At 51.3% G+C, this 20,273-nt stretch overlaps 1 protein-coding gene and 1 pseudogene across 1 annotated transcript in view; both read right to left on the bottom strand.

The window, feature by feature from the left end:
* Positions 1 to 20,273, bottom strand: part of GRIP2 (glutamate receptor interacting protein 2) — a 114,794-nt gene that overhangs the window by 80,237 nt on the left and 14,284 nt on the right. The window lies entirely within an intron of this gene.
* On the bottom strand, positions 3,194 to 6,050 carry LOC140709770 (inactive rhomboid protein 1-like; annotated as a pseudogene).

The raw sequence follows: 20,273 nt of genomic DNA, 5'->3' as shown, positions 1-20,273 counted from the left end.
CTTCACCAGCTGTGTGGCCTCCAGAGCATCACTGACCCTCTCCATGTCTCGGCTTCCTCACCTGCTCACTGGGGCTGTTGTGGGGGTAATGCAGGGAAAATGCTGGCCAGGCAGCTAGCAGAGTAATCAATCCAGCTGACAGGCAGCAGCTGGGCTATCAGGATTACAGGGAGCGGCTGCAGTGAGAGCCTTCCCCACTCTGCCCAGACACCCCGCCTTGTGGGGCTTTGCCTCCCACCCACTTTCCATCTTCTGCAATGTACTCAGGGCCTCCTTCCTGTCCCTGATTCAGGAGTGACAGCCAAGACTGAGTTATGCCTGCTTGCCTGGAATTACGACTTCTGGGGAAGAAAACGATTAACATGGTTGCAGAAGGCTGAATTCTTAGAATCGGGCTGTGTCAGAGAAAGCTTCTGGTCGAAACTACAACCCACCCATTTTACAGATGGGGAAACTGAGGCCAGAAGAGAGGGTACATTTTCTAAGCCACTGGATCCCTAGGGTGTGGTACCTAGTCCGCTGCCCTGGGGGAGTCCCAGGGAGGTTTAGGGGATACAGGCAGGGCAATGGGCTTGGCCAATCCGGATGGCCAGGGCCCTGCTGGGCCACGCATTAAAGTTCTGGTTGTCGGACTGTGGGAGATCCAGGGCCCTGGGGGAGAGACCAGGAGACATTGAGTGAGGAGACCTTGGGGAACCAGTTGTTTCCCAGCCAGCGTAGGGGTGCTGCAGTATTTTAACACGAGTCACGCACACGCCAGCGCCGCTTCCTCCACCACACCCCTCTTGCTGTGACAGGTGCAGCTCCTTCCAGCCTCAGCCTCTGTGCTGCAGCCTTTATATGCATTTTCCTCCAGAGCCTCACAAGCACCCTGTGAGGCCGCATTTTTAACTTCAAGGACCACCACTTGCCGAGGGGAAGTGACCTGCCGTGGTCCCACAGCTGGTTTGTGGCAGAGGCCCTGTTCTAAGCCAGGCCCTGTTCTAAGCACTTTATGTATATGAACTCATTTAACTCTCACAAAAACCTTTGAACAAGGACTATAATTATCCCAATTTTACAGTGGAGGAAACTGAGGCTCAGAGAGGTGACATGGCTTGCTCAAGGTCACCCACTTGGCTAGTGGCAGAGCTGGGATTTGAACCCAGGCTGTCTGGCCCCAGACACCAAAAAGGAAGAGGGGTTTGTGGCAATGGGGTGAAGGTGAGAGGAAGGATGGGGGAGACATGCGCCAGTGGAGGAAGGACTTTTGAGAACAGGGTGTCTAACGTTCAGTCGTGTGTGTGATGAAATCCCCTTTGTCACCTCCTTCCTGCCAGCATCACAGAGCTGTTCCTCTTTGGTCTTCGGAGCAGGTGTGTCCCAGGCTGACCCCAGATAGCATCATGCCTACAGAGACAGCCCACCTGGGATGGGGACATGACCCTTACACTGAAGCAGCAGGACGGCAGAGCCAGGCGGCCGAGAGGGGAGCGGCCCTAGGCACAGTGGAGGGTGCCTGGGCCAGTTGGGACCAGGACCAGTGGTGCTGAGGCCATCAGAGCCCCAGTCAGATTAAAAGCAGAGCTACGCAAAGTGCAGCTGCAGGCCCCGTCCTGTCTTTGAACTATTTGTTGCTGGACAGTGATTGTTACTCTTGGAAACAAACATTTCAGAAGCAATGGTTAGAAACTATTACAGCAACTTCACACATTGCCACAATATCCAAGTGCCTGATGAGTGGCTTATAGTTTTCATGTGTTTGTGTTTTAATTTCATTTTTCAACAACTCATTGTTAGTGTATTTTTCTCAAATGTATCAGTCTCCAGTGGATTGAAAATAAAAAGAAAACACTGGCCTTCCCCAGATAGCCAAGAGGCACTGCTTTTACCGGAGCCACCCAGTGGTGAGAAGCTGGTGCTCGACCTGAGGTGCAATTCAACCTAAAATAAAGCTGTAAGGTAGAAGTTCTGCTTTTGAAATGAACAAAACTTTCATGTGAGCTGAAAGAGATGTCACTTTTTTTAGGTCAGGGTTTCTCAACCTCCGGCAGGATTGACATTTTGGGCCAGACAAATTCTCTGTGGTGGCGGGGAGCTGTCCTGTGCGCTATAGGGTGTTTGACAGCATCCCTGTCCCCTGCCACTGGATGCCAGTGGCACACACCCTCTCCCCACTTGTGATGACCCAAAATGTCTCCAGAGATTGCCAAATGTCCCCTGGGGAAAAAATATCACTCCTGTTGAGAACGGCTGGTTTGGATGCTCTGCTTTTCTGTATGTGAGAAAGAATGTGTCTAGGAGAGTGTCTGTACGTGCAGGTGTGTGTCTGTGTGGGCCTGCGCATGTGTGTGCTTTATTTCAGGCCCATCTTCCTCACTCACATTGCCTGGCCCCGTAGGCATCTGTGTTGGCAATCCTGGTGTTACCCATTACTCTCAAGTAGCACCTGTCAGATCTTCCCTCCCTACAGGCTGTCACTGAGGCACAGTCTATGAAGGTTGCAGTGGAAACCAGGGGACCCTCAGAGCCACTGTCTTCACTGGGTGAAGCTGCTCTCCAACGCCTCCCACCCCCCCTCGGATCCCTACCCCCACCACACCTCCCAAGACACCGGGGCACAGACAAGATCTCAGCAGCTGGACAGAAACCAATGCTCCTGCCAGAGAAGGGCTTCAGGCCTGAAGAACGACAGCCTGAGGTTAAGTAAAGTGGTCATCGAGAACCAGGGGTAAGTAAAGCTGAACTGTCACCTGGCAGGGGAGCTGGTGGAACAGAGGCTTGCGGTGGGGAGTTTGGGGGAGTGCAGCTTGTTCAATCTGCACATGTCTGTGCCCCAGCTCTGATTCAGGGGACTCTGACTCAGAACAACCTGGGCAGGGTCCCAGGGTCTGTATTTTTAAAGCTCACCAGGTGGTGTTGATACACAGCAAGAGTTGAGAATCCCCTGGGAAGCTTGATAGAACTATAAATTCATGGCAAAACCAAAGTAAGGAATCTGACAGTACCAAGCATTGCTGAGGATGTGGAGCAACTGGAACTCTCAGACACTGCTGGTGGTGATGTAAAGTGGTACAGCTACTGTGGAAAGGTGTTTGACAGTATCCATTAAAATTTCAAGATATGTATATTCTAAAATATATCTCAATAAAGCTGTTAAATATATGCATATCCTATGAGCTGGTGATTCCACTTGATGGTATATACTCAACAGAAATGTATGCATTTAGGTACCAGAGGCATGTTTAGGCACCAGAGTATTCACAGCGGCATTTTCCATAAAAGTCAAAAATTGAAACAAACTGCAAGTCCAACCACAGTAGAAGAGATCAATAACAATGGTGGCATATTCACGCAATGGAACTTTTTTTTTTTCTAAAATGCTCCCAGTCCATTTATTGGCCACATGAGGTGGTCGTCAAGAGACAAGTTAGAAGATTATCACAGGAAGTAGTATAATAAATGCCCGGCAGTATGAGGGGTTCAACAGACGTGAACAAGGCACAAGAGGTCTGTCTTCAGGAAACAGGCCAGTCCCCACATGGAGCAGGTGACTCCTGTAAGCCTGTGAGGCTCAGGGTTGTCGTGTCTGGCTCTGGCCTGCTGGAGCGCATGGTTCCTGGAGCCCACAGCCAGCTCGGTGGAGCTGAGCGTCCAGTTCGTACTTCTCGAAGAACTTGTCAGTGAAGGGGATGCAGGTGAGGAACACACCACTCACAGCGGACAGGATAGAAGTAGAAGAGGACCACCAGGCCAGCCAGGAGGCCCAGGAAGACCACCTGAAAGATGATGATCTGGCAGCATTTCTGGTACAGATTGAACTTGCCAAAGCTGATATAGGGCTAGAAGGCGAAGGAGAGGAAGAGGCCACTGATGAACCCCAAGGTGTGGGCAAAGTTGTCGATCCAGGGCAGCAGCCCAAAGGTGAAGAGGAAGAGCACCACAGCCAGCAGCTTGAAGAAGGCATGCCAGGGTCACTCCAGGATCTGCCAGCTCTGGAAGAGCTCCACGAAGAGTCAGGCCAGGATGCCAAACTGGGAGCCAGCCGGAATCACCACTTCTCGGTACAGCAGGAAGATGGCACTGACCAGGTTGCCAGTGACACCACTCAGCAGCTAGATGATGGCTATGTGGTGTCACCCTGCCGGCGGCTTCTCCAGGTCCTGCAGGACTGTCATTTGGAAGCAGATGGACACCAGGCAGTGCAGGATCCTGGTGTGCAGGAAGAGGGACAGCCACAGGCGGTAGAACTGGTCAGGCACCTCAGGGTTGAGGAAAGGCAGGAGCCCACACACATCATCCATGCAGTGCACCTGAGAGCAGAGCGTGGCCTCCTCATGGAAAGAGCCCATCACGAAGTCGCAGTACTCCTGAGAGGTGATCTCACACTTGCCCTTGGTGCCAATGGAGCAGGACCGCCCTGTGATGACACCGTCCATGTAAGGAAGGTTGGTGTGGTTCCTGGCGCTGTTTTTGGCGCAGATCGGCCACTTGGTGATGTCTTCTGGCCATTCATGGGGGTCTTCCCAGGAGGGCTCATCACATACCCTGGGATCCTGGTGGCAGACAGAGCCAAACTGTCTCTTGTGGCTGGCAAGCTCTGGGGCACTGGGATGGATGGGCCACGTCACCCACACTGCCAGCGTGGACGAGCACTCCTCCTCCGAGGTCTGCAGGCAGCCCGACCTGTCACTGTGCACACAGCAGGCCGAGTGCTTCTCACACTCGGGCCCGCACCCTGAGTGAATGAAGCTGTGCACCTGTGGATCCTGGCACACGCAGGGCGAAAACTTGGCGCCCAAGTGGATGAGGGCCTCCGAGCTGGGCCCGATCCAGAAATTCTCCCGCTGCACGCACTTGACGTTCTCCTAGACCCCATGGTTCCACAGCACTGAGTCCACCATTTCATGTTGCGAGAAGCCCACAGGCATGATGCCATAGATGCACCCGGCTAGAACGGTGATAAGTGAGTGCATGAAGGTGAGCCAGTAGGTGAAGAAGGGCCTGTGGTTGTCCATGTCCTCAATCTGTCGCTTGATGAAACCGTCGATGTGCTTGTGGTAGGTGCGGTTGGTGAGCTCAGCCCATACAGCTGCTTCTCCCGGGCGAAGAACTTGCACACTGGCACAGCGATGCGCTGGCCCCGCGGCGGCCCCGCGGTGCTCACCACCTCCTGTTGGAGTCGCACCTTGGGCTGGGAGGCTGTAGTGCCCTCCTGCTTCCGCTAGCCTCGCTCCAGAAGCAGCATCAGGTGGCTGTGCTCAAGCTCACTGCAGTCCAGGGCCCCGCTTGTGAGGTCCTCCTGCTCCGGTGCCTTCTCCCAGTCCTTGAGTGCTGCCTCCGATGGGGACTTCAAAACTTCATCCAGGTATGTGGACAGCTCTTCATGGAGGATACCTTCCTGGGCAAAGAAGGATATGTCCAGCTCATCAGGGAAATCAGTCGTGTCCTCTGCCAGAAAGCTGGTTGGAGTGAAGTTTCAACGCTGTGCCCACACAAGGTGCCGTCCCTAATCGAGCGGCCATTCATCAGTGCTACGGCTGCCCGGAAGCTCATCTCGGCCACCGACTCTCGCTTCCCACAATGGAAGTTTACATAACAATGAAAAAGAATGTGCAACATACAACAAAACGGATAAATATCAAAAACATCATGCTGAATGAAAAGGACTGGACAGTGAAAAATATATGCTGTATTATTCCATTGATAAAAAATTCAAGAACAGGTGGAAAAAAACTTCCCTGTGCAGTGATACACATAAGGTGATAACACCATAAAGAACAGCCAGAGAATGATTTTCAGAAAAGGTCAGGAGGGTGGGTACCTCTGGGGGAGCAGAAGAGGGATACGATTTGAGATGAGCCCATGTGGCAGGGTAGGGGGATCTTCCAAGGGGATGACAATGTTCTGTTTCTCAACCACAGTGGTTATGAGGGTGTTTACTTTTCATTACTCTCTATGCTGCACCTCTATGTTAAACTCACACGTATATTTTATAATTTTAAGTAAAAGAGAAAAAAGATGCATCTGTGCCACTGCCTGAAATGCTGATTCCTTATGTTTGGGCTGGGGCCTGGGATGAGCATTCTGAATATGCCCGCACCACCCCCAGGTGATTCCAGTTCACAAGGTTCTGGGGCCACACTGGGGTCTAAGACGTCTGCTGAGCACACGTGGGGTGAGGAATCCAGAAGCCAGCCTCAAATGGGTGGGTCCCACCTCTCTACCCATTGCTGGTTTTGAGTGGTGTGTGGTACCTGAGGTGGGGACCCAGCACGCCCCCAGCAGAGCAGCCGGCCCACAGGCCACCCCCAGTTGATGCCAGTCCTCTACGGATTGTCCTGTGGGATATTCGTTTTAATAGGAGCATGCTGGGCTTACAGAGGGACTCCGGACAGGAGGGTGGGAGTTGGTCGCCAGTCACTGGAATCCCACAGCTGAGGCTGGCAGCCTAGAGAACCCACCCCGAAGGTCAGGCCCTTTAACAAAAGGGTGGGGAGGAAGCAACTGAGGGGCTGTCATCAGGGAGGCAGCTGGTATCTGCTGGGGCATCTGCTGAGGCCCGCCCTGTCTCCACAGAGCTTGAGGGGCAGGCCAGCAGGCGAGCAGGAGAAAAGGGGAGCTTCAGGCCCATGCTCTGTGTGAGAAGTCACAGAAGATGGCAGCTGCATGGAGGCTGTGCCCCCTTATCAGCCAGGACAGGCTTGGGCAGGTGAGTCTTGACCCCACCCCATCACCACCTAAGGTGGTGATTTGTTAATCACCTGCTAAGTGCAGGCAGCCATGGCCAGTGCTGGAAACGGGAGGACCCACCCCTGTGGGGCTCAGGACTGCTGTGTTATAAAAGGCAGTGAGTGGATCGGGGGTGTGGTGAGAGGGTGTAGCAGGGAGCAGCTCCAGGAGGCTGGGGGCAAGGTCTGGAGATCCGTGGGAACTGGCCACACCAGGGACCCCAGGCAGATAGAAGAGACTAGGCAGGGCATGGGGTGGGCTGACAGCACAGGCTAAGCCTTCCACACGGCAGGCGTGGCTCTCAAAGCTTTCCTGCATTCACTCCGTCCATCCTCAGGACGGCACTGGGATGCGGGTGCTGTGAGTCCCATCTACAGATGGAGAACTGGGCCGCAGAGAGGTTAAGTAACCTGCACAAGGTTACACAGCTCATCAGCAACTGAGGCTGGATTGGAACCCACTTCGTTACGCAGCCTCACATTCGGCTTGTTTTTCCCCAAGAATGGAAAGACCAGTGAGCAAGGAAGGCAGGGAGAGGCAAGGGTGAGAGGCCTGGTGCTGGGCCACGCTGGGCCGGAGGGCCATGGGAAGACTTTGAACTTGATCCTTACAGCAGTGGGGAGCCACCGACCATAGAGAGGAAGTAAGGATATCAGATACGCATTTTACAGGCACTCTCCTGCCATGTACAGCCTGACCGTCGGGCAACACCGGCCAGTCAACAAACATGGCCTCACTGGTGCAACATTTGCCAAGCATCTTGCGGGCACCACCTTCTCTTCGGGCTGTAGGTTCCATTTTGACCCCACTGTTAGCAAGGACATCTCAAATACCAACGTATGAATTTTACCGACTTTGACGACTGTAAGGAAGCCCTGTCCTGCACGCACCCCATCAACCACTTGAACTATTGATTCATCCTCTAAAAAGCACAGTTAGGCCACTTTCAAGTTTTTCCACGTTCAGTCTTGCTTTGTTGAGATAGGTTTCATGAAGTCTTGCCTAATTAAAGTTTATAATGAGGATTTGATTCGCCAATCCATTTCTTTGCTCGTAGCTCCTATACTAGTTGTAGACAACTTCTACCACTGTGGAGTTCCTTTTTTGCCCATTATTTTCTCCGGCTCCAATTCTCTCCCATCAGATTTTGGCAGAATTTAATGTTGGCATGGAGATTAGACTCATCTGTCAATTTTTAGATCAATAACTATTTTTACTGTGCACAGTTTTAGTTGATGCCAGTTTTATTTTGTGTTGATTATTTTTACTAGTGATGTTCATGATGAATTGGATAAGAGACAAATGGTGCATGTTTCTTTCTTAGGAAACCGATGAGAAATCGAAAAATGTTCGTGAGTCAGAAAAAGAAAAGAAGACAGACAACCAAGAGAAAGAGATCCAGCAAAAGACAGAGGCTGATAGAGAGGCAGAGACAGGAAGACACAGAGATAAAGCAGAGAGAGACACACGCAGTGATGGTTTGGCTCCTGGCCACTCAGTGGAGTCAAATGACAGTGTCCATCCTAGTGTGCCCCATTGCCCTGCTTCCTCTACAATCAAAAGCTGGACATTCCCACCTCCAAGCAGTTGCCTCAACCTGGAAGGTCCTTTCCTTCTGGACTCAGCTCAAGGTTGCTCATTCAATTGCTCAGGACAGCTTTATCAAAATAAAATAAAAGGTCACCCAGATGGTGTCCCAGCAGACATGACCTCTGGGAAGATACTGACCAACGGACAACACCCCAGGCCCAAGTAAAACCAACTCATCCCTTGGCCTAAGCCAAGTTGCTCACATGCACCCTAGGTCCATGTGAGACTGGGGGTCCCACTTGTGAAGTGTCTAGCAGGGCACTGGCACACAGTGGATGCTTAAATAGTGTCCCTCTGCCCTGATGTCATCATGGTCCCCACCTCAATGGGCTGGCTAAGGATGATGCAAACCCTCTCAGCTCTGGCTTCACTTGCAACAGAACAGTGGCCTCATCCTTGCCCAGGGCCTGTGGGGTGAAGAGGATGTGAGCTTAAGGTCTCCCTGGTTCAGTCTTCAAGCTGGTGAGGGGTCCTCCTTTGCAGGACAGACCTAGACTCTGAGATTGAGCAGAGGCAGACTCTCATTGCCCTTCTCTTCCTGCCATCTCCACGGTGTGGAGCTCCATGTTAAGAAAGCCTCTGAGGCTGAGCCTTTGGGAAGGACTGTGGTGATCAATGAGCACTGTCATCGACAAGGGCCAGGGGAGCTTGTCTTGTGTTTCCTGCATCTTTAGTTGCTGCACTGCAAAGACCAAGAGCACAGAGACCTGGGTCTGAGCCTTAGCTACACCACCTCCAGCTAGCGACCATGGGCAAGTCATGTCACCTCTCTGAGCCTCAGTTCTTCATCTGGGAAATAGGGATAATACCATGATTTATCTCATAGGGTTGTCATGAGGACTAAGAGAAGTGACGCATACGTGGGTGCTAATAAGAATTTGTGAAGGGGCTGGGTACCATGGCTCACGCCTGTAATCCTAGCATGTTGGGAGGCCAAGGCATGAGGATCGCTTGAGGTCAGGAGTTCAAGACCAGCCTGGCCAACATGGTGAAACACTGTCTCTACTAAAAATACAAAAATTAGCCAGGCGTAGTGGCAGGCACCTATAATTCCAGCTACTTGGGAAGCTGAAACAGGAGAATCACTTGAGCCTGGGAGGCAGAGGTTGCAGTGAGCTGAGATCGTGCCACTGCATTCCAGCCTGGGCGACAGAGCAAGACTCTGTCTCAGAAAAAAAAAAAAAGAATTTATGAAGGAATGGGTTTTTCCTCCCTTATTTGTCAGGTGAGTCAACAGCGAGGTAGAAGAGCTGTGGTCTGAGCTGGATTATTTTCACATGTGGTGACCCACGCCAGCTGTTTTCTCTCTCTCTGGCCCTCGATTTCCTCTCCAATAAAGTGAACCTAACAGTTTCTTGTAAAAAGCTAAATACACACTTAGCATGCAACCCAGCAATCCCACTGCTAGGTATTTAGCCAAGAGAAAGGAAACACATATTCACACGACACTTGCATATCCGTGTTTAGGGCAGCTTTATCCACAGCATCCCAAACTAGAACCCACACAAATGCCCACGAACAAGTGGATGGATGAACGCTCTGAGGTACACCCACTCCCTGGAAGAACAAGGCACTGACGCGCAACCGCATGGGTGGGTCTCAAAACAGGCTGAGCCAAAGAGGCCAGAGACAAAAGATATCCACGCTGTGATTCAGTTTATATGAAACTCTTAAACACAAATCAAATACATACCAACAGGAAGATCAGTGGTGGCCTAGGTCTGGTGGGAATGTTCTAATTGTACTTTGATTGGGTTGGTGGCTACACAAATGTATACATTTGCCAAAATGTACTAAACTGTACACTAAAAATGAGTGTTTTATTGTATATACATTAGACTTCAACAAAGTTAATTTTTTTTAAATGTCCCTGAGACAACCTTCTTGCAAACTTTTCAGGGCTCGTATGTGATCGGATGGGAGGATGGGCATGTAGGAACTTTGTCAGGCGGGAAAGCACTTCACAGATGGGACGCATTGTGGTAACTTCTATGGTTGGTACTGAAAACAGCAACTACAGCCCAACAACGCAGTTCTACTGACAGTCTCCCACCAAGGTGAGAATGCCACAGTCCTGGAGTCAGGCCCAATCAGGCTGGCATTCAGTCTCCCACCTTCACAACCCGCTCTGCCACCTGCCTGGGGCAAAGTGGCCTTTCTCCCCCAGCCTCTGTTTCTGAAGCATTCCCCTCAGCTTGTCTCTGGGCTGAACACAAGGTGTGCCATCAACCCTTATCAAATGTTGATTTCTCCAGTATCGCATTGACCGTAAGACCAGGGCAGAGAGGAGCAGCCTCCCCAGGGCTCACAGCTCTGCAGCAGCAGAAGCAGACAGAACCCCACATCCTTCCATGCCATTCCTGGACTGGCCTCTGGGCTGTACCCAGTGCCACACGGGGTGGGGTGGTGGGGTGAGGCTGTCCATCACACGGGTAACAGGTTCCCTCTGTGGCTCTCGTGACAGTGTCTGGCAGCCTCTCCTTTCAGCATAGAGGCTGATGGCTAAGTCACCGCATGCCAGGGTACTCAGAGAACTACTGTGTCCAACACAGGACTTCACGTTGGTCCCTATGGGGCAGGGGCTGGGTCTGGTCACCTCCACACCCCAGCACCCAGAGCAGGTGCTAAGCCAACACTCATTTACAAGTGGTCCATGGAGACCACATTGTGCCAAGTCCTGGTGGCCCTAGAAGGTTCTCCTCCCTCTCCCTCTGCTAAGACCCCGTGGCCTCTCCTGCCTTCCCTGAGTGGTTTCTCCCAGCCTCAGGTGGGAAGGGGACCACACATCTTTAAATTGCCTCCTGGTGTTGGATAAGCACCTTTGCTTCCCCGTAATAGTTCGTTTATGCGTCAACTTGGCCAGGCTGGGCTGGACGTGATGGTGCACACCTGTAATCCCAGCACTTTAGGAAGCCGAGGCGGGAGGATCACTTAGGAGTTCCAGACCAGTCCTGGGTAACATAGTGAGACCTTGTCTCTACAAAAACTAAAAAAAAATTAGCCGAGTGTGGTGGCCTATGCCTGTAATTCCAACTCGAGAGACTGAGGCAGGAGGATCACTTGAGCCCGGGAGTTTGAGGCTGCAGTGAGCTGAGATTGCACTGCTGTACTCCATGTACTCCAGCCTGGGCCACAGAATGAGATCCTTTCTCAAAAACAAACAAACAAACAAGAAACCCCAAAACCCACAACTTGCCCAGGCTTTAGTGCCCAGTTGTTTGGTTGTGGCTATGAAGGTATTTTTTAGATGTGATTACATTTAAATCAACAGACTTTTGAGTAAAGCATTTTACCCTCCACAATGTGGGTGGGCCTGATGCAACCAGTAGTGAAATTAAGAGCAAAGACTGAGATTCTCTAAAGAAGAAGGAATTGTTTTCAAGGCTGCAACATAGAGACCCTGCCTGAGCCTGCCTGGGCTGCCCTGCAGATTACTGACTGTTGGCTCCACAACTGCATGAGCCAGTTCCTTTAAATCAATCTCTCTCTCTCTCTCTCTCTCTCTCTCTCTCTCTCTCTCTCTGTCTCTGGAGAGACATGATAGATGGATGGATAGATAGATGATAGATAGACAGACGGGCGGATGGGTGGATAGATAGATGTTCAGATGAGTGGATGGATCTATTGGTTCTCTTTCTCTGGAGAACTCTAATACACTCTTGGAGCCCCACCCTCCTCATCCAAATGAACTGAGGCTCCCACAGTGGACATCAGCTGTTTCTGCCCATCCAGCATTCAGACCTCCTTTTGGTAACAGCACCCTGATTTTGCTCTGAGGAAACCCCCTCCCCCATCCCCTGTCCGTGTGATTTCCTGGCTTATGGATAAGTTGGGTAAGAGCCGCAGGTAAGACTGACTGTAGAGGGGGTTCTCCCTCCCACATCCCCGTTCATGTGGTTCACAGGGCTGACATTGCTTCCAAGATAGGCATAAGCCAGATTTATCCATTCGGAGCAGTCCTTTCTCCAGGCCACAGTGACTGGCTGAGAGGCAAGCACGTGACCTCACACTGTCCAATGGGAGACAGCCCCAGGACTTTTGCTGGAGCCATCTGCATGTTCTTTGTCCACTGGAAGGTAGAAAAGCCAACAGCCCAGAGAAAGAGAGAAGTGAAGGATGGGAAGACCAAGCTCTGATGTTGTCCCTTGAACCCCTGGATACAGCCCTTCCTGAAGCTGATATGAGCATTGAAAGTCTCTTTCTCACTTGGGCGAGTTGGGGTTGGGTTTCTACCACTTAAAACCTAACACTGCCTGCCTGCTACTGCCTTCTTGGAAAGGCGTGAGAAGGAACTGGTGGTCGTGGCTCAACTGATAGAGTTTGGCCTCGCCTCTGTTTTGGATGCTGGTGTTTGCAAACTTGGAAGCAAAGCGGAGGAGTGGGGCAACAGAGGAAAGACTGTGAGAGAGGGGAGAAGTAATGGGAAAAGGAATCCAGCAGCAGAGCTGCCAGGGAGACAGGCTAGGGGAGACGAGAGAGATAGCGATCAGGGAGCATGACGCGTTGCTCCTCGTATCTCAGGAACTCCTCAGGAAAGCCACAGTTATACTCCTGCTGCAGGGTATGAGAGTCTCACAGCTCCACTTCCACACAAATGTGTAAACACTTGGAATTGTCAAAGTTTCTAATGTCAGTCCTCCTGGCAGGTATCCCACTGTGGTTTTAATTTCCATTTTCCTCACGTGAGAAGCTATTGAGCACCTTTTCATGCATTTACTGGCTGCTTCGATCACTGCTCAAGTCACTAGCCCAATTTTCTATTGAGTTGTCTGTCTTCTTCTATAAGTGTTAAATACAGCTGCAAGGTAGGCACAGGGTGAGACTGGAGGCCACCCACAAGATTTAGGCACATCTGGATGGATCTAAAGGGGGTCTTTGCACAAATCACCAAGTCTTTCTAGCTTGGATGTTTTAGGAATCTGTGACTCTCACTCTTAGATTACAGGAAGATTAAAGCAGGAGGTCTGGAGAAGAGAGGAAGGGAGGGCCAACAGATATCTGCTTCGTGTCCAGAGCCACTTCACCTCACTGTGCCGCAGCCACCCTTGTCTTCCCTGAACATGCCAAGCTTGTTTGCACCTCAGGACCTTTGTATTTGTGCATGCAGTTCCTTGCAGGGCTGGTTCCTTCTCATCATTCAGGAAGTCTTCCCCAAGCATCTCAGCTGAGAAGGAGTCTCCCTCCCTCTCTATCCCCTGATTCTGTTTCATTTATTTTCACTCCATGACCTAATTAGCATGCACATCTATTTGTTGACATGTGCTTGGCTGACTTGCCCACTAGAATTTAAGATCTATCAGGGCAAGGTCCTAGTCTCTGTCATGTTCACCACTGTGTCCTGAGGGCCTAAGGCAGTGCCTGGCACATAGTAGCTGCGCAGTAAACATTTGTTGAGTGAATGAGTGAACAAGTCTTAACAACAACCCTGTTAGGTAGACACTGACTATGTATTCATTTCCTAGAGGAAGGCACTGAGACTCAGAGCAAGTGACTGAGCAGGAGTGGAACCCAGGTCTTCCCGACTCCATAGGTTGCCCTTGCTCCCCTGCCCCTCTCCAGCTTTCTTTCGGCTCTGGGGGTGGCAGTTCCATGAATTCTTACCCTGTCTTATAACTGGGATTCCTGGCTTGTGGATGAGCTGGGTAAGAGCAGCAGAAGAGACTGACTGCAGTGGCAGGTGGCGGGGGGGATTTGGGGGGCTGGGAGCCCTGTGATGAGGCCAGTGCATGAACAAGATGCAGGGCAAGTTTACAAACCTAGGCCCACCTCAGTGGTGAAACCATCACGAGAGATGTCTCGAGAGGTGTCCTGAAAGCCTCCTAGTCCAACCCCCAGCCAGAACAGGAACCCTCTTTGACAGCAACCTTGATCAGGGCCCACCACCTCCCAGGGCAGTCCAGTCCAGTCTTGCCCAGCTCCAAGGGGAGCAAAAGTTACTGGGGCCTTCCTTGACTAGAGCTCAGCTGGGAGGCCAGGAGGCCAGGAGGCTGGGAGGCTGGGAGGCTGGGAGGCCAGGAGGGAAAGCCCAGTGCCTCCCAACTGGGAATTCTGAGCACTGCTCGATGTGTGGCAAGAAATTAGGTTAAAGGAAGAATAATCAGCTCATTAACCCCCTTGCCAGACTCCACATGCTCACAGACGCCTGCTTCTAAGCTACGCTGCTGACTGTCACTGCCTGCCGGGATCTGGGTGGAGTGGTACAAGTGAGATATTGTATTTATATGTCATGCATATTTATTAGGAAGAGGTAAATAAATTAGCTGCCTGCCATCTGCAACCACCAGTGTACGCCAAGTTCCTTCCCTCCTCCTCCACCCTGGGAGGGGCCACACCAGCAAAGCCCAAAACTTGTGAAAAGGAGGGGCTCCTTTCTAGTCAGATTTCCTCCATAGTTTCAGCAGTCCTAGAATTAGAATTTTTCCAAGAGGAAATGGATGCCAGTTGCTATCCTAGGCCACTTGCCAATATCTCATCTTCCCAGCAACCCTGAAAGGTGGGTTGCCATCCGCATTTTATAGACAAAGACACTCTGGTTCAGAGAGGTCAGGTCACTTGCCCAGGGTCACACAGCAGGTGAGGGGAGTAGCTCAGCTCAAGTCACGGAGGCCCAGGGACTTCTGTGACAAGCCAGAGAGAAAAGCTGGACCAGGAGGTGACTGCATTCTTTCTCTGGCACTAGTTTCTGTGGGGTCCAGGCTGGTCCCATAACTCTCTTGGCCCTTCTGTGTTGAAAGGGAAAATAAAACACGACAGAACAGAATCCACATGGGGCTGTGTGGAGAATCAAGTCACCATTCGTCCAAATCCTGAGTGTCCTTCAAGCCCACTGTGGAGGCTCCTGACTCTGCGAAGGGGCCACATGACCCCATTGCTGCCCCCAGGCTTGCTGCGTGACTCTGTGCATATCAGTGGACCTCTTGGAGCCTCAGTTTCCTCCTCTGTAACATGGAAAAACAACTTTTGGGGAAGAGGTGCTGGCTACAAGGAAGAGGATTTCGTTGTGTGGAAATCCTTGTAAAACATGTGTCCAGTGGGAGGTGGGCAGCAGGCTGGGACCACGGACTATGGGCAGAGGAGAGGCTCCAGAATGCCCAATGGTGCTGCAGAGCCCAGAGAGGGGCCATGACTTGCCCAGGCTCACACAGCAATTAGAACTGTTGGGAGCCCCAGAACACCTGCCTCTCAGACTGCAGAGGAGGATCCCAGAGCACTGAGCCTAGATCTGAATCTCTTATGAAGCACCCATACATCTCCTCTGGAATCACTCCTGCCCACAGCCCATAGTGAGGCAGCCCACTCCTGCCTCACTGCCTCACTGCCTCTGCCTCCCTACAGCGTCTTTTCATTAAATTAAGTGCAGAATCAAATGCAATTGCTGTTGATTTTCCCCAAGGGGCCACCTGCCACCTCTTTCCAGGATGCCTGTGGGGCCAGGACTGAGGCAAGGCACTCACACACCCCCAAACAAATATTATGGAGTTGTGTTGTTGTTGTTGTTGTTGTTGTTGTTGTTGTTGTTGTTGTTTGAGACAGAGTCTCGCTCTGTTGCCGAGGCTGGAGTGCAGTGGCACGATCTCAGCTCACTGCAACCTCCGCCTCCCGGGTTCAAACGATTCTCCTGTCTCCCAAGTAGCTGGGACTACAGGCGCCCGCCACCATGCCCAGCTAATTTTTGTATTTTTAGTAGAGACAGGTTTCACCATAGTGACCAGGCTGGTCTGAAACTCCTGACCTCGTGATCCACCTGCCTCGGCTTCCCAAAGTGCTGGGATTACAGGCATGAGCCACCACGCCCGGCCATATTATGGAGATTTCAACAAAAAATATTATTTTTAAAGGTGTTTGATTTAATATCTTTGAACCTGATGTTAGTGAGCCCCCATGGGGCCCACACAGCCTCCCTATAGCTCTGGGAGGTAGAATTGGCCCATTTCACACATAAAGGACAATTCAGAGCAGACACAGGCCAATTGGGCCCCCACTTCTGGGACCGAGGCAGATGGAGGGGAAAGGGACTGCAGCTGTGCAGAGCCACCTTGTCCTAGGGTGACTGTCAGAGGAAACAGGCATGAGCTGCAAGAAGGAGGCAGGCTAGGCTTGAAGGAGACCAGAGAGCAGCTCCAGTGAACTCTGCACAGCGAGCAAACCTCAGCCCCCCAGCTTCCTTCAGGGGGAATATACACAGCTAGCTCAACCAAACACCCACTGCATACCAGGCACGGACCGTCACACTGGCTCATTTCATTCTCACCACCTCTCCAGCAGAAAGGTACCATTTTTATTCCATTTTACAGATGAGGAAATGGAGGTCCCTTCAGCCTAAAGACGACAGAGTCAGAGGGGACAGCAGGTGCAAGGTCTCAGGAATGAGAAATCAGGTCCCACAGAAGCCTCCCCCACCCCCCCACCCCCATACACCCCCACCCCCCGCTTAAAGCACTACAAAGGTTTCCCATGATGCTCAGAAGAAACCCATATTTCTTCCATCGGCCTGGCACCCCTGCTGAGCCCTCTGCCCTTACCCATTTCACTCTTCTGCTTTCTCACGGTATGGCAACCACACTGGCCTCCGTTCTTCAAACACACCAGGCGCACTCTTGCCCCAGGGCCTTTGCTCCCGTGGTCCCCTCCACCTGAACCACTCTTCTTCCAGGTCTTCCCTTGGCTGGGCCCCACACAAATGTCACCTCCTCTAGAAGGCCCTCCCTGACTACCCCATCAGCTTCTATCATTCATCCGCTTGCCCTGTCCTCCAAACAGCACTTCTTCCCCCAGTGAACTCTTATTTGTCCCATTTCTGGTCCACCTTCTCTGCTCCACAAGGACAAAGACTCAGTCTTATTCACTACTGTACCCCAGCACTCAATGACTGGCATGTGTGAGTTAAACAGTTGTAGAACGAATGAATGAAAGGAGAAACAAGGACTCCATCTGCGGGGCTGGGTGCCAGGGCCAGGGGGTAGGCAGGAGAGGCAGCAAATGCCTGGATTCAGGTGATGGTGACAACAGCCCTGCCCTCCCCGTGAATACTGGTTCCCTGAATCAAAGGTGCTGGGGCTAGGGGCACTTCCCAGAGGAAGCGGGAGGCCTCATGGAACGTGGAGAGGGATAAATGGCCTAGAACATGAGGAATAGCCATACTCCAGGAGATTATGTGACCCTTAAAAATGACAAGTGTAAGAAATAACATCTGCTGGGGGGGAAAGCCTACATGAATTGCATGATAGGCTAACGGCAGCCCCAGGAAAGGTGAGTCTTACTGCAGCCTTATTTAAAAAACCCAGTGCTGGCTGGGCGCGGTGGCTCATGCCTGTAATCCCAGCACTCTGGGAGGCCGAGGCGGGCAGATCACAAGCTCAGGAGATCGAGACCATCCTGGCTAACACGGTGAAACCCCGTCTCTACTAAAAAATACAAAAAAATTAGCTGGGCGTGGTGGCAGGCGCCTGTAGTCCCAGCTACTTGGGAGGCTGAGGCAGGAGAATGGCCTGAACCTTGGAGGCGGAGCTTGCAGTGAGCCGAGATCGTGCCACGGCACTCCAGCCTGGGCAACAGAGGAGACTCCATCTCAAAAAAAAGAAAAACAAAAAGCCCAGTGCTGAGACAACCTTGATGTCCAACCATGGGGGAGCAAGTAAATAAACCATGCCTGGAATGACCACTCCATGACGCATGCTGCAACACAAGGGCTTTTCATAATCCAGGGAAATACTGATCCTGTAAAGCCAGGTGAAGAAAAAACAAAACATAAAATAATGTGTGTGGTATGACAGCAACAAAAAATAAATGATAGATAAAAGACTGAAAGGAAATATACCAGAGTGGCCCTGGGGAGGGGGCAGGTGGAGGATGATTTTCATTTTCTTCTCGGTCTTTATTTTCAAAATAGTCTATATTTAACAACAATTACATGTTTAATCTGAGACAAAGTCATTTCATTTAAGAGGATTTATTTTCTTAAAGATTGCCAGAAGCCAGAGAAATGTGTCCATATCAGTTCTGTATGGAGAAGGGGGTCCATTGCACGGCAATTGTCTTTGTTTATTGATGTTGCTGTGCTTAATTACTAAAACTAGTTTAAATGTCCAACAAACATCTTATGTGGTTTTATAAAATTAGAAATGTAGAAAAAGGAGGAACCATGAAACTGGCCAACAGGAGGGTCGAGAGTCCAATCCTAGCTCAGGCACTAAGTTAGGCAAAACCCTTCTCTTTTAGGCTGAGGTGGGTGGATCACCTGAGGTCAGGAGTTTGAGACCAGCCTGGCAAACACAATGGCATAGTAAAACCCCGTCTCTACTAAAAATACAAAAATTAGCCAGGCATGGCGGCGGACAGCAAACACAATGGCATAGTAAAACCCCGTCTCTACTAAAAATACAAAAATTAGCCAGGCATGGCGGCGGACACCTATAGTCCCAGCTACTAGGGAGGCTGAGGCAGGAGAATTGCTTGAACCTGGGAGGCAGAGGTTGCAGTGAGCCGAGATTGTGCCACTGCATTCCAGCATGGGTGACAGAGTGAGATGCCATCTCCAAAAAAACCCAAAACAAAACAAACAAACCTTCTTTTTTCTGGGCCTCAATCTTTTCATCGGCAAAATGGGGCTAACCATCCCTGCCTCCCATTGTTTGGTAGGATTGTGGCCTCTACAGAAAGGGCTGTGCCTGTGCCCAACACATGGTAGGTGCTCAGTAAATGCCAGGTGCTCTTTGCCCTCCAAGACCCCAGCTCAAGGTCCTTCCAACTACTATACTCCCAACAGGTAGGCAGGGCTCCTCCTCAAACCTTTTCAGTCTTGCACTCCGTCTGTAAAAAATGTGCATTCTTCTGCAGTGACATATCCATATGACTCATAAAGTATCCATGTATTACTATATTTGTATATCATGCACATTATACAACATACGCAAAAAGAGAAACAAATTAAACTGTGAGAGAAAATAAATGTAAATGGAAGTTCTCCATATTTGTTCCCAACCTCCTCCTCAGGAGACTCTCCTGGGCATGGCTCCCGCACCCCACTTGGGAGACCGCTAGCTGTGTCTGTGAGTTCCTGGAGGGCAGAGTTCACCGAGGTCTTAGTCACTGCTCTGTTCCCAAAAAACTGTTGGCACTCAGTCAAGCCTTGTTTAGTGAGCTCTGTGGCTCAGCCTGGGTGGCCTCTCCTGGGACCCTGGAGACCACTGATGTGCACCCTCCTGGGGCCCAGCCTCACTGTAAAATACAGCTGCACCCACCCGCCTGCCCTCTGGGACGCCCACTGGCCCAGAGCCAGCTGCCCACAAACCCCCGGATATAAATCTTGAGGCTCAGTTCCGTCAGTACAGAAGGCAAGCAGTGAATTTAAGGCTCCAGGGTCTCCAGCAGGAAAGCTTCCTGGGGGAATTCATTTTTCACCCTAGAATAAATTACCGTCCCTGGATGACAGAGGGGAAGCATTTGCTCACTTGGTTGAAAAGTGGCTGTCTGAAGGGTCCCCCCACACCTCCCACACAGGGGATTCCCCAGCAAGCTTCTAGTTGGCTCCCAGCTTCCAGGACTATCCATCCAGGGACCTCCAAGACAGGGGCCTCATGACGGGCCCCTCACACCCAGCCCCCCAAAACCTGCCTCCATCCGTCTCCTCCAGGCTGTGGTCTCCACCCCACTGAGCAGAGGCCTGGGGCTAGACGGAAGCCGCCTACTCACTCCGCTCCTTGAGCAAGCTAAGCCATCTCAAGTCTTTATCCCTTTTGCAAACTCACACAAATCCTAAGTGGGAGCATAAACTGGAACAGCCTTCTTGGGGAGCCATGCAGCACTGGGTGCGGGACATGTCCTATTTCTTTAGCTGGAGGATGGGTGCACTGGGGATGTCTTTATGTTGCTCTTTAAAAAGTACGAATGTACCCATCACTCTTCATTGTGTACAATATACCTTGTGATAAAATAGCAAAGTGTAGGCCGGGCGCGGTGGCTCAAGCCTGTAA

This window comes from Chlorocebus sabaeus, chromosome 22 (assembly GCF_047675955.1).
Source record: "Chlorocebus sabaeus isolate Y175 chromosome 22, mChlSab1.0.hap1, whole genome shotgun sequence".
Lineage (NCBI taxonomy): Eukaryota > Metazoa > Chordata > Mammalia > Primates > Cercopithecidae > Chlorocebus > Chlorocebus sabaeus.
This window is presented reverse-complemented; position numbering and strand designations above follow the sequence as displayed.